Source organism: Lactuca virosa, chromosome 8 (genome assembly GCF_052849685.1).
Source record: "Lactuca virosa cultivar CGN04683 chromosome 8, Lactuca_virosa_CGN04683_v6, whole genome shotgun sequence".
NCBI lineage: Eukaryota > Viridiplantae > Streptophyta > Magnoliopsida > Asterales > Asteraceae > Lactuca > Lactuca virosa.
This window is the reverse complement of record NC_136433.1, coordinates 108,915,779-108,929,032: the sequence shown is the minus strand read 5'-3', so window position 1 is coordinate 108,929,032 and position 13,254 is coordinate 108,915,779.

Sequence of the window (13,254 nt, the reverse complement as noted above, 5' to 3'; positions counted from 1 at the left end):
CTTTTGAAAAGAAAGAAATATTCTACCGGTAATAACCAATGAAGACTTGGGCCTATCAAGCCTGCTTTCCTCGATGAAAGCCCACAGAAGGGCCAAAAACTTAAACCCATCATCAAAGCAAGCCCAAGTCTTCATTTGTAGGACTTTCTTTGATGGTTCATGTAAGCTTGGGTCTTTCATTCGGGCCCTCTTGGGGCACCCTGTGGGCCAATGCGTATAAGCTTGGGCTTTATTAACGTGGCTCATTTGACGACTCAGTACATGGATGTCACGAGTCCATTGGCATAGAATATGGAATCTTTTCCACGTAAGCTGGTTGTACAAAGCTTGTTTGTTCATATAGGCAGTGTGATTTGGGGATGTTTTGTTTGCTCCGCAAGGTAGCCAGAGCCAGCCAGTTTTTCACTAAATAGGCATAAGAGTATTTGAACTGCAGAAAAGTAGTGCGGAGAACTAGTCAGAATTGGGCCTGCCATCCAATTCGTGACGTGGATGATCCGCCGAATCCATTGCTGACTTCACCACGATCGATTAGGTGAAACGGTTCTGCAAAGTTTGTTTGTTCATACAGGCAGCGTGGTTATAGTAGTTGCCAGCCATGCAATTCGTACTGCATGGCGAGATTCCTCTACCACTCTATAAATAGAGGCTCGATAAGTGTCTTCACTTCATCAAATTCAAATCAAAGAAATTAAGTACTTGCACGTATGGCTATGGATGCTGCAAACAGGCTTTCTGCAATTGCTGCCGAAATGGGGCAACTGCAAAATGAGATTAAAGAGCGTCGTAGAGTGCTAAACCTCTTTTTTAGGAGTGTGAGAACACTGGATCCCACCTGGAAAAAAGCACGCATTCGCGCTGCCAGAGAGCGTATCGAGGATTTGGAGGGGAGGCAGCAAGCGCTGCGGGCGGAGCAGCAAGCACTCATAGTGCAGGCTGTCACCCACGGGCACCGGGGAGACTAGAAGAGTCCGTCGACTCTTTTTCTTTTTAGAAGGTTTCAATAAGTGTCTGTAGACACAAAGTAGGGTGTTTTAATGCATTTCTTTGGCTTTGTTTAGTAGAGATCTACTCCGATGCTTACTGGAGTCCTATTTATGCTAACTATCTTAGTTTGGTTTTCTTTTGTATGTTTGCATGTATGGGAACCCTAGTAAAAAATGTTTACTACTTGTGCTTTTAGAAAAAGAAAGACTTCTTCGTGCTGAAAATTGAGTTCTTTCCTTTTTTTCTTTCTATAGTGGAGATAGTCGCACGTAATGACAGACATATTATGAAATTGTGGTAAGAACGGGTTTCGTTCTAGTGCCCGATAAGAATATTCCAAAGCTTTTGTATGTTATCCGTTACAGATACAGAACCGTACGTGAGATTTTCATCTCATACGGCTCCTCCCTTATGTGCATAATGAAAAGAAAATCATATATCTAATAAATAATAAGAAGCTTTCAATATTCTAATTATAAATTTAGTGGTAGTGGGGCTAGTGTTTTTACAAGAAATCTCTAGCCTGCGAAAGATCTTTTTCTTTTTTTTAGTATCAAGCTGTTGATACTAGATAAAAGGTAACTCCAAAAATTGATTTGTCCCCAACGCCCCTTAATTTAAAGGAATTATAAACTTAAAAAGTTTTTTATGGTTCTACGGGTATCCAAAGTACGAACGAGATGGATGTTTGTTGTCCCAACCATTCTTTTGAATCCCGATCCCGATAAGGAAAGGGGGTAATTTCTAACAAAGTTTTAGTTTTTTCCTAGGCGTAGTGCTTCTTTTCTTCTTCTTCTATGCCGCCTATTGGTACTAGTGCAGTAGAGTTGGCCTACAATAAATAATCCATAGGTGTAACCTCAATACTAAAATTGACAATTGAAGCATCTAAGGCTGCATTAATCGGGAATACACGACAGAAGGTTTATTTACAAACCTCCCTTCAACTGAAACAAACTATCAACCAGGGCTGAATCCTCAAATAAGAAAGGAAGAAGGAGAATAAACTGATACAGGTAGGTGATTTGGTATATAACCAAAGGAAGAGCAGAGGGAAAAAACTCCTTTGCCAAAGAATCTTTTCATCCTAATTGTTTTCTTCGGTTCGTATTGTTGAATCGAAAGCAAGATTGACTGCGAACTCACTCAAGGGTTATAGGTTTTCTAATTGTTTCCTGCCCTGTGCTTTCCCGTCCTTCCTTTGAATCGATGGCATAATCAGTCTAGTACTGACGCGTGGTCTTACAAAAGCCTATGTGACTGACTTGCTATTGCCAACCGTACGCCGCGTCCTGATCCTCACGTAGCCGTAGGTCTCTCGTTCCTTTTCTCACTCGTCGATGGAACCTCACCCTCAGGCTCCAAAATAGTCGTTCTTACGCTTCCGGGGGTCTCCCTCTCTACAGTGGGGTTCTGTTTGAAGTTATGATTTAGACAACGAGTCATAGGTCTTTCTTTTATTCCCTTGGCTATTAATCACCAAGAAAAAGGCTATTCATTAGCAACAAAAAGAGTAAGACAGGGCGCAGCACTCCTGCAGTTAGAAGAAGAGCGCGGCCGCATGAAAGATTGACTGTGATGCTACGTGCATACACTGATCACTACGGAGAAGAGAAAAGATGTCATAAAGCATAGGGGAAAGCAAACATCGGCTTCCCCAAAAAACCATTGATTGGGATCGATATAACAGAGTGTGCTCGATAGTCATCACTATTATGTCCCCGAATGGAATGTATGTCACCTTTTTTCTTTCCCTTTTAGACCAACCTGCCGCGTATAGTTTAGTCGTCTCTCGAGGGTTGATTCTCCAGTTTCGGATGCAGGAAGAAGCCCTAATCTTCGAGTCAGGAGATACCTTGAGAACAGTGAAAGCAGAATCCTATTTTATTTAGTTTAGAAGAAGGTTGTCTCGTCCCTTCCCATTGTAATTGTAGGAGGGAAAGTAAAAGGAGTGATTTACAACCACCCTGCCCCTAGCCCTACCATGGAAGAAAGATATAGCCATATAACCTGGTTTTCAGCAGATCTAGAATCTACTGCCCCTCTTTCAACAAACTTGCTTGCTATCCCAGCGCGTCTATCCTTAGTTTTCGTGTCTAGCAAGCGAGAAAACGTAACGCGCTAACGAACGCACTTACGTAGTAACCCCTACGCTTGCTGCTGGTGCTACCTTGGATACGCCAACCCAGCGAGTAAGGGAGTGAGTCTGCCCAAAGAAGCTCTTAAGAAGCGGAGTTTCACTCGACAAAAAAGGTTTGGACTGAAACCATTCTCAGACGGAATCGACTGACTTCTAGTTGCATCGGATCTAGAGATCTGTTGCCAGTTCCGATAGAAGGAAAGGAGTAAGGTTTAGGCTTTACCCAATAGTTGTTGAACTCGAGGTTGGTAATCAACTGAAGCTGCTCAGTCTTCTAGCATAGTGGAGTGAGATATATCGAAGAATGAACTTAGCCTTCAACCACGGGGTCCTTTAGGCAGCCGATTGCCCGTTTGCTTCCACTGACTTACGTCGTGAACATTTCTCCAACCCGTCAATGAAATGAAGAGAAGGGCTTTCCTCTTCGATCCCATCCTATGAGCCCTGCGAGCTCACGAGTCGTCAGTGATGGTCAGTCACTCGGAGGATTTTATCGACCGGCCTGAACTAACCGGAACGCAGCGATGAAAGGCAAAGACTAGTGTTTAGCATATAGCTAAGAGAAGACGGGGTTGTCTCTGTTACAATTAGAGTCCTTGTCCTGACTTTCCTGAAAGCTTAGTGAGGAAAATCCTCGACAGAGAGGAAGTTTTTCTTTTCATGAGAGTGACCTTTCAAAGAGACTTTTTGCGATAAGGCCCTTCTTAAAGGGATGGCTCACTCTCCTTTAAAGGTGTCCCTGCTGCACTCTAAGGATGGCATATGATTAACTAGCGCAGGAGAGAGAGTGAGCCTTGGCTTTGGCATTTCCTCGCTCAATCTCATATCAGTCAGTCGTCTTACTGTTGTCGAATAAGCTCTTAGGCAGCTATCGAATGGAGTGTGGGAAAGCGAGTAGAGGAGACCCCACCCCATTCTCTTACCCTTTAGGCGAAAGAATCATTGTTCCCCCAGCTGAAGACTCACCTTAAAAATCCGTCGTGTTGCCTGTCTCTTTCTGCAATGAGTTTAGTGCCGAGATTTCCTACTCATCCGTTAGAGAGAGTGGAACTTTACTGTTCCTCAGTAGGGCTAAAGGGAGGGTGCTGGTGTTACACAACACCGCACACGAAAGCGAAGCCAGGCCTACAGCTTTCAAAGAGGGGTGAAATCAAATCCAGTTCAAAGGAAGAGCTCACAAAGACGTGGCCAAATGAGCTACCCAACAGATGACGCCATAATAAGATCTTTCTGGTACGGCAGGTTCCAATGAAGAAGAAGAGCTCAAGTCTGTCCTATGTCCTATCATCGGGCCGTAAAGCCCTCACTCCGCAAGCACTTTGATGAATCTTCTATCAGGTTTGATTTCGACCCTGATGAACCTGGCACCTTTCTTCCAGAAAGCCCCCACGGAGCGGTAACGAAAAGGCATTGGATGGGATGACTCTATCTATGGGCCCAAATGCCACTCTATTATATACGCAACCTCACTCCAGTAGCCGTCGTAGTTGAGGACAGAGCAGAGCAAGAGGACCTTGCCAATGTCTTTACCTTAAAAAAGCTGAGGCCCCAGTCCAATTGAACAAAGGCGCTAGCCAGTGTATTATAAGGGTAGTGTACTTTTTTTCCTTTTCGACAACAAGTTCTTCTTCGGCCCAGCAGCGTCAATTAAGGTTGAGTACTAGAGGATTGTGAGAGAATCTAAGTTGACTCATCCCATACCGGGCGGATCCTATCTCTTGTTATCCCTATTTCTCGGAATCTTTGAAGAAAAGAATCTCCTCAAAGCAGTTGATCCATTTTCCACCTCACCATTAGCCACTTCATTAGGGTCCCCCGCAAAAAAGCCATGGAAAATAATGCACTCTTTCCATTTCAGAAAGAGACTCCCACAAATCATAGCAACAAGCCGGATTAGTGAAAACTCTGTCAAGCCTCGCCCAAACAAAGCCCCCACTCTTGCTTATTCGACCAGGTTTTCTGCCGCAGTCAATGATGCCACAATCATTAATCATTGCATTGAATTCCTACAAAGATACAAGATTTGGAGGTCTGCCACCAAGTTTTTCAGACACATCTGAAATGGCGTTAAAATCACCCGCAAACCTCCATGGACCTTGTATGTCTTAGGACAGTAATGGAAGTTTTTCCCAAAGAATTGAATGGAGCACTTTGCATAAAGAAAGGTAAGCCTTACCAGATCAGAATTAAGGAAGCTGGTGTCGACTGTGATACACTGTTCAAAGGCGTCGACAAGCACTACATTCACTTCATGATTCCAACAGATCCATCTTTTATCATCTGCCTCTTGATTTGCCAATGAAAAGTGGAAACCAATTCTGTTGGAGAATTACTGAATCTTATTAGCATGGTAAAGAGGTTCAAGAATAGCAATCAACGATATATTATACTACACCTTCTTTATTTTCTATTTTATGTTGCCTATGCCTCTGATATTTCACAAGAGATTATTAATCATGGCTAACAATGGAAGAAGTTTAAGAAGAACGAGCCAACGCTCTAGTAATCCTTCTGGAGCTCTTAAAGTTCGATTCTTGTACTTTTACAGATGTATCTGGCTACTCTCCTTGTAGGATTCAGAAGCTTTCTATTTCTGGGCACACTCAGTGTTCTTGAATATCGAAGCATAAGACTTTATAGAAGAATTCCTGAAAAAAAAAATTCCTGCAAAGCAAAGAAGTGTTTGCTTCTCTCATAGGTTCAGAGTCCTATAAGTATCCCTTAGTCTGAGCAGCTTGTTCCTTTGGAACGTTAGCATCATATCTTTGGATTTAAGTCAAACAAGGGATATATTAGACTCCATCTTGTTTATGAGTTCATGATCAGGCTGAGAGAAAATAGGCATAATAGCATAGCCTGAATACTAGAATTATCAACATTGGAATTGTTAGCAGCCAAAGATGAGTCAATGGCATCTACTATTACCTGATGAGAAGAATCCACCCTCAACTGAGAATCATGAGAAGCAGTACTGGTTGAAGGATCGGCAGAAATCTGTATGTGCTGAGAAGTCTTTTTATTATTTATTAAAATAAAAAGATTTTGCTCCGTCTGATTGTCCGCAGTCTTTTTTGGAAGATTATATGTATTCTCAAAAGATGATTGGATGGTCTTGCCCGTTGGCCTGTAGACTTGACGTGGGGGAGCTTTTCCTCCTTGACCTTGTGAAGATTTTTTCCTATAGGCATTAGAGTTAGGAGCTGACGGCTGCTGGTTGGGCTTCTCTTTGTTGGCTGCATCAGTTGTACTTGACTTTTTCGAACGAAGTTTGAAGTTTTACTTTGAATAACCTTGTTTGGAACAAGACGTGCAATATCGTTCCGCGGGGTCTTTCTCATAGACGATTTTATGCCATCTTCCTTCGTTTTTCCCATGCCTAACCAGACCCTATTAGGTTAGGCTTTTTCTTCAGAAGATCCACCGCAACGCATACCCTTGCGACACCGGGTCGAGATGGGGGTCGGACCATCCGATTAATAGCACTTTGCCTACTATGTTAGCAATAGTAGTAGTCTTGAAAAAAAAAGATCGGAAGATTCGGAAACGGAATCCACATATTAACGAATCTGAAGAGCTAATCTTTGATGTACGTTGCATCTTTCAACCAAAGCTTAATGGTTTCTTCTGGAAATGTTGGAATAGATCTCAGAGTAAAAAATTTGTACATTTGAGTAATGCAAACAATCCTTTTTTTGGAGCTGACGCTCTTTTTTTTGTTGGTTCATAGTCCACACGGGGTTCTGGTCTTTTTACTTTATGTTCCGGATAAAATTGATCCCTCGATCAAGTCCTAACTAGAAATCTCTTAAGAAAAGACGAGAAATCGTTTGGATTCGAGGCGAAAGCCTTCCCCGCCGTTACAGAGTTCTTCTGCTCTAATCTCCGAAATCGAAGGACTTCATACGGGCTGAGGACTTAGTATTGATTCATGCAAAGATGCTCCTCTAAAGCTGGAATAAGGGATTGCCCACTTCACCGCCCCGAAGAGCAGTGGCTCTGTTGTTTTGCGCGCCTACAGAGAGAGACTCAAAAAGTACTGACGCTCAATCGAAAGAAAGATAAATCCACTATATGCTTAACTCATGCCCCAGGAATCCCGGGGGTACGAACTAATTTTTTACTGGAGGGAAGGCTGGGGAAAAGCATAGAGCGTGCGGGCTCAGCTCTCGCACTCCTCCCATCCGCGAAGCTGAGGCGGGAGAAAAAGCATAACTCCCCGGTCTCATAGGTTACCTTTCGATCTTCCTCCCCCGTGACACTCCCAAATCGATCGCTATCCTTTTCTTGCTTTCTTGTTGTCTTGAATTGTTATAGAGCGGATTTATATCAGGTATAGTTGGTAGGATGAAGTGGGATGAAGCCTTAGTGGGTATAGCAAGTGTGACGGGGAGGCGGCTCGGGCGTAGTGGGTCTGGACGCCTAGCACGAAAGAGCCTTCTCTGGTAGCGGCACTATACCTTAGTCTCTCTCTAGCTTCCAGTCTATATAAAACGTAGTTAGCAGAGGTCAGTCTGTCTGGCGTTCCCTCGCGTCAAGGGCTACTTTTGCATCGGCTCTCTCTCGTTCTCGTTAGGGAATTCCCGAGGTGAAAGCAGCTCTCTCGGAAGTAAGTTTCCCCGCTGGGACTAGTTTAAGAAACTTTCACTTGAATTGCCAAGCCTCTTGTGGTAACGCCCTTGACGAATTGCGTTCAACGTCCCTTTATGACTTTCCCGATCGGCGCCCCGGGTCGGTAGCTGGGCTCCGGGACATTACTACCACGACGACTATCGCCCCGAGCCCAAAGAAGGAAAAAAACGAACGGACTAAAGCGAGGAGTTCATTGGCCATACATAGTTAAGGAGGATGGGGGCCAACCTCTTTCATGACCCATGGCCCCAGTGTGTCACTTGGTTAGCATTTCTAGAAAAAATGGAGACGGAGAGTCAGGCTAGTTTTTCGATAGGGAAAGAGACAGGGGAGTTGGCTGTAATGGAGACAATTCGGATGGACGATATGGATTTATTCGAGATGGTTAACCACTTTTTTAACCGTGAGAGGGAGGTCATTCAGAACCCGCTGGCTCCAGAACGGGGGGCGGCTCCAGAGGCGCTGCCGCAGGCAGCAGCACCGACTGAAGTTGCCCACCCCGCTCCCGATCAAAAAGAGCGTGCGGGACTTCGAAGGGACATTCAAACTTGAATTCGTGAGCAACTGCACGAACATTGTGAAAAGGGGGAAGGGCGGCTGTCCGTGCACTTTCCGGAAATGACGGAAATCTAGTCCAGTGCCGCGAAGGCGATAATGTCTTACGATCTGGAGATCTCCGCGGAGACGGATACGGAAACCCCCCGCAGATGGGTAGAGAATATAAGGGGGGCCCTAATCTCCTAAAACCAGTCATTAGGGAATACCGACCAAATGAGTCTGTCTGCCGCTTGATTTCATAACAGAGCCGTTATTCCCGGCTGGCATAGAAGTCTCTCGCGCGGGCGAAGGAGATGCATTTCTGGTACTGGTGGTATTGGACAAGAAAAAAGGGAATACTTTCTTTCTTCTTTCTGCCTTTCTTTCCCATGACGACTAGGAACGGGCAAATCAAAAATTTCACTTCGAATTTCGGACCTCAACATCCTGCTGCTCATGGTGTTTCACGATCAGTATTGGAAATGAACGGAGAAATGGTGGAACGTGCGGAACCACATATTGGATCACTCCAGTGCGGCACGAAGCCGCTGATGCCGAGTCGGCTCCTATGCCGCTAGATATGCCCTGCTTGGTCCCCCGGCACGGTGGAGGTTCCGTAGCGCGTCATGAGCACCGGGCTAAGGGGCGGTTGAGCAACTCAAGCGAACCGCCCTACCTTACTACAACATAAGGACAGAAGGGAGAAGGTTGTGAAGGTGGCCTCGTTATCCACACCTCCGGTCGGATGAATGGAGGACCGACCGACCCGGGTTTTCACGAGCATTGGCGGGTTCTGGAGTGCCTGTCAAGGGCGCTAGCGCATACCCCGGGGTGATCATCACCACCTGCACCTCAAATCTCGGCATAGTGGAACGTGTAACCCGCCTGCTGTTCCATTCAACTACATTTGTTCCTGTAATCCATAGCCTAACAGAACGCAGCAGCGAGGGGCAACCCACCCATACAGCCAGCGGGAAGGATGACACTACTGGCAAAGACCGTCTGGCGAAAACGCCGCAGGCGCGAAGCGTGGTAGGCCTGCGCCGGGGGAGCATAGGGAGGAAAGGGAGCCCAGACGGTGGAAGAGCCAGGGGAGGCCGGGTCATTTGACGGAAATGGAAGGCTTTGGACTATGAACCTCTTAAAGAAGGCCCTATGGAGTAAAGGGAAGTGCATGAATTCTTGGAAAAAGAGGAAGCGAGCCTATATAAAAAATGGAATCAAGCAAATTCAATGAATAGATAGAGTCAACGGTACGACAGACAGCGCTGCCTACACGCGAATTTGCTTCCGAAGTCGAGCAGTCTCAATTTCACTACAGGATTTTAGAATGAATGCTGGGCTGGGCCACCTCGAATGGCGTGAGCCGCATGCGGGGAGACCCGCACGTACGGTTTTTAGGGGGATCTGGTCGAAAGACCGGCCGGCGCCCACCCGACTAGAGGGACTGAGAAATTAATAGAGTACAAAACTTATCTTCAAGCTTTACCTTATTCTGATCGTTCAGAGGGCGATCGCGGGGTCACTGAATGAAGTCCTCCGTTTCTTTCGGAGGTGCTGACCCGCAGCGAGGCAGAGATGACTAAGTGACATATGGAATATGGCGACGACAACAGCATGTCGTAGAAGGAGATAACAAGTGGAGCCAACGACCCACTAAGACTAACGTATCTACAACTACATCCCCGAGCGGCAGTCAAACGGGGGCGTGAATGCGAGATGCCAGCGGAATGATCGGCCGAACAGAGGCTAGGGCTCCTTCCTTCCCACCGCGTCCTTCCTTGTGTGTCGGAGATATAAAGCGAGTGCACCGGAAAAGAACGGGAACTGGGTCGATCTATTCTATGTCGAAGCATCCGAAGCATAACTGCACACTCACACGATCTTTGTCGACAGATAGGAGCATTCGGTGGAACCGGTGAACTACACTTGCTTCTGGATAGATGTGTGGGACAGAGGGCTCGTGGTACCTGCTGCCCACCCTTCCTCCTCTGCTTTGAGAACCATGTGAACGGAGAGTGGGCAGAAGGGAAGGAGGTCCTCATACGGAGTCACACACTTACTTGAGCAGTGTGGGAGACTGGGGAATGGGTCGAGTAAAGTCCCCTGGGGTCGGAAAAATCACAGAGACGTACTGATACGATAGGGCTTTGATTGGTATTTCTTTTTTCTTAGTGATTGTAAAGGAGGGCGCTTGGCTATGTTATAGAAAGGGAAGGCAGAGGCACCGAATGGCGAAGAGAGGCGGCTCGGCAGGGAAGGAATGGGAAATCGTCAAAGATGACTTCTTTGTTGTCGAAACGAAGGGCTAAATAGCACCAGTGATTCTCTGAGCCGGTCTGGATTTCCAACGCCTCGGGAAACTGGTCGAGATAGATGACAGCGCCTTTTTCCCCTCTTCCTTACCGGGAGGGCAATCTTCTCTTATGGCCTTCACCTCCCGCTCGGCCCGGAAATAGAGAATCCAGCCCCCTTCTGATCCATTCATTTCTGCAAGCAGGGAGGATCCAGAGCTAAGCCCCCTCCTATTCGAGGCCGGGTGGCCTTGCCCCACAAGCACCCAACCTTCTTTTTGCTCTTCCTTCGGGTTGCCTCCACGAACGCGCCACCTAGGAGCCCTACTCATATTCCAAAGGCGCTGCTTCAATTCAAGCGCAAGCCCCCTTCTATTGCATAACCTAAAAAAGCTATAAACAAAGTACCAAAGTGGTTGCGGGAACGAGACGCTTTGGTTACCAGCGAACGCTTCCAAAGGCGACCAACTTTCAATACTAGTTGTTACCTTACGCTGCCATTTTTCTAAGATTATTGAATAGCATGGCTGGGGGCTAAGATAACTCAAATGGGAGAGCCGTGTTATGGGTGACCTTATTGCACGGTTCAGAGAGCACTTGTGTATGTGATGCAAGTGAACGTGTACGAAAAAGCTGTCGTAAAGTTTCGTTCTTCGTTCCGTCGTCGACCCTATCTATGTTTCTACGATGGCCCAAGAACACGCTCATTCTTCAGCCGTAGAGAGACTTTCGAATTGCGAGGTACCATTACGAGCTCAATATATACGAGTGTTATTCCGTGAAATAACTCGAATTTCAAATCATTCACTTGCTTTAACTACTCATGCTATGGATGTGGGAGCATCAACTCCGTTCCTGTGGGCTTTTGAGGAGCGGGAAAAATTGTTGGAATTCTATGAAAGAGTCTCGGGAGCCAGGATGCATGCCAGTTTCATACGACCAGGTGGAGTGGCACAAGATCTGCCTCTTGGCTTATGTCGAGATATTGATTCCTCCACACAACAATTTGCTTCTCGTATCGACGAATTAGAAGAGATGTCAACTGGCAACCGTATCTGGAAACAACGATTAGTGGATATTGGTACTGTCACTGCACAGCAAGCAAAGGATTGGGGATTCAGTGGTGTAATGTTAAGAGGTCGTGCGACATGAAGACATTGATAGCAATATGGGGGAAGTTCCCATCAGGCAACAACGGTTTTGCCTGACCCTACTTAAGCATGCATATTATGTCAGTGAAGACTTGGTGTGAAGCCTTGGAGCTTACGTTAGAAGAGCAAAAGGCCGGGGGCTAGGGTGAGCTGAGGGGGGACAGCGTAAGTGAGCGAATGTGTGTAAGCCCAGTCAAACATAACTGTTCTAGGCGGGGTGGGCCGCCCACCTTCGAATGGTGTTGGTCCTACGGACTGTGAACGGATTCGCCTCTGGTCTCTGGGCACGTCGGAACCGCATGAGTTCACCGGGGTGGAGCACGGTCCGCCAAAATCGGCATAGGTTAGGTGCTATTGATGGAACATGGTAAGCCTATCTTTCTCCATATGGAAGTGCTGCGGGCACATAGAGATGTGGGTAGAGGAAGCCTCAAAAAGCGAAGGCCGAGCTGTAGGTCACGTGACCTGCACCGAGTTGGTGGCTGACTGGGCTTTTGATTTGATCAAAGCAGAGAAGCTCGCCTTCTTGTTATCCAAAAGCAAAAGTAGGTCGAATCGGTCGGGCCCCTGCCCCGGAACGCCGAATGAAATAGGTGGCCGGGTTCTTTTTCTACGACCCTTTTTATATGGTAGGCCCGGCCCCAGGACCCCTATCCCTTATGTTTAGGAGCGGGATCCGCCCAAGAACGACGTTTCGGTGGTACGGAAGGCACGGACTCCGCGAACGTCCCTAGCCCCCTTTACTAATAAGGAAAAGAAAGCCTCAACCAGAACCACATTCCTTTTGCGTGCGGATGTAGCTAAGTGTCTGACTCTATTGGTCATAGTTTCCTGCTGTTGCGGCCGGTGCTCGTTTGCACGCGCGTGAACCAACCCAACAAACAAGGAAAGGATGCCTCTCGGGGCATCTGAGAATGATTCGAGCCGTATGAAGGGAAACTCTCACGTACAGTTTCTTTTTTTGGGGGGGAAGGAGCCCGACAGGGTCCCCCCACTGACTTGGCCCGGGCCTAAGTGAAAGTGAAGTGGTGGGCCTACCCATCCCAACCAGGGGTATGCTGGGATTCGCGAAGAGCAGCACCTTACGATGTTCATGACCAATCGGATCCTGACGTACCAGTAGGTACCAGAGGAGATCGCTATGATCGTTACTGTATTCGTATCGAAGAGATGCGACAAAGTGTTCGGATCATTGTGCAATGTCCTAATCAAATGCCTAGTGGAATGATCAAAGCCGATGATCGTAAGCTATGTCCTCCATCACGATCTCGAATGAAACTATCCATGGAATCGTGCGCCGTGTGAAACATAGGTCATCGCCGTTCTTAACCGAGACTCAGGTTAAGCTCCGTCTCGGAACCTTGTGGGGTTAGGAGTAAAGCATCCCGAGGTTGGCGCATCTCGTTGAGCGTGGAGAAGCATTGGGAACCCAAATTTCTTTCTTCGGAGCCGTTTCTTTTCCCGTCCCCCGCCCCGGCATAGCGCTTCGCTTCCGGTTCTTCGGAAGAATCAAGTG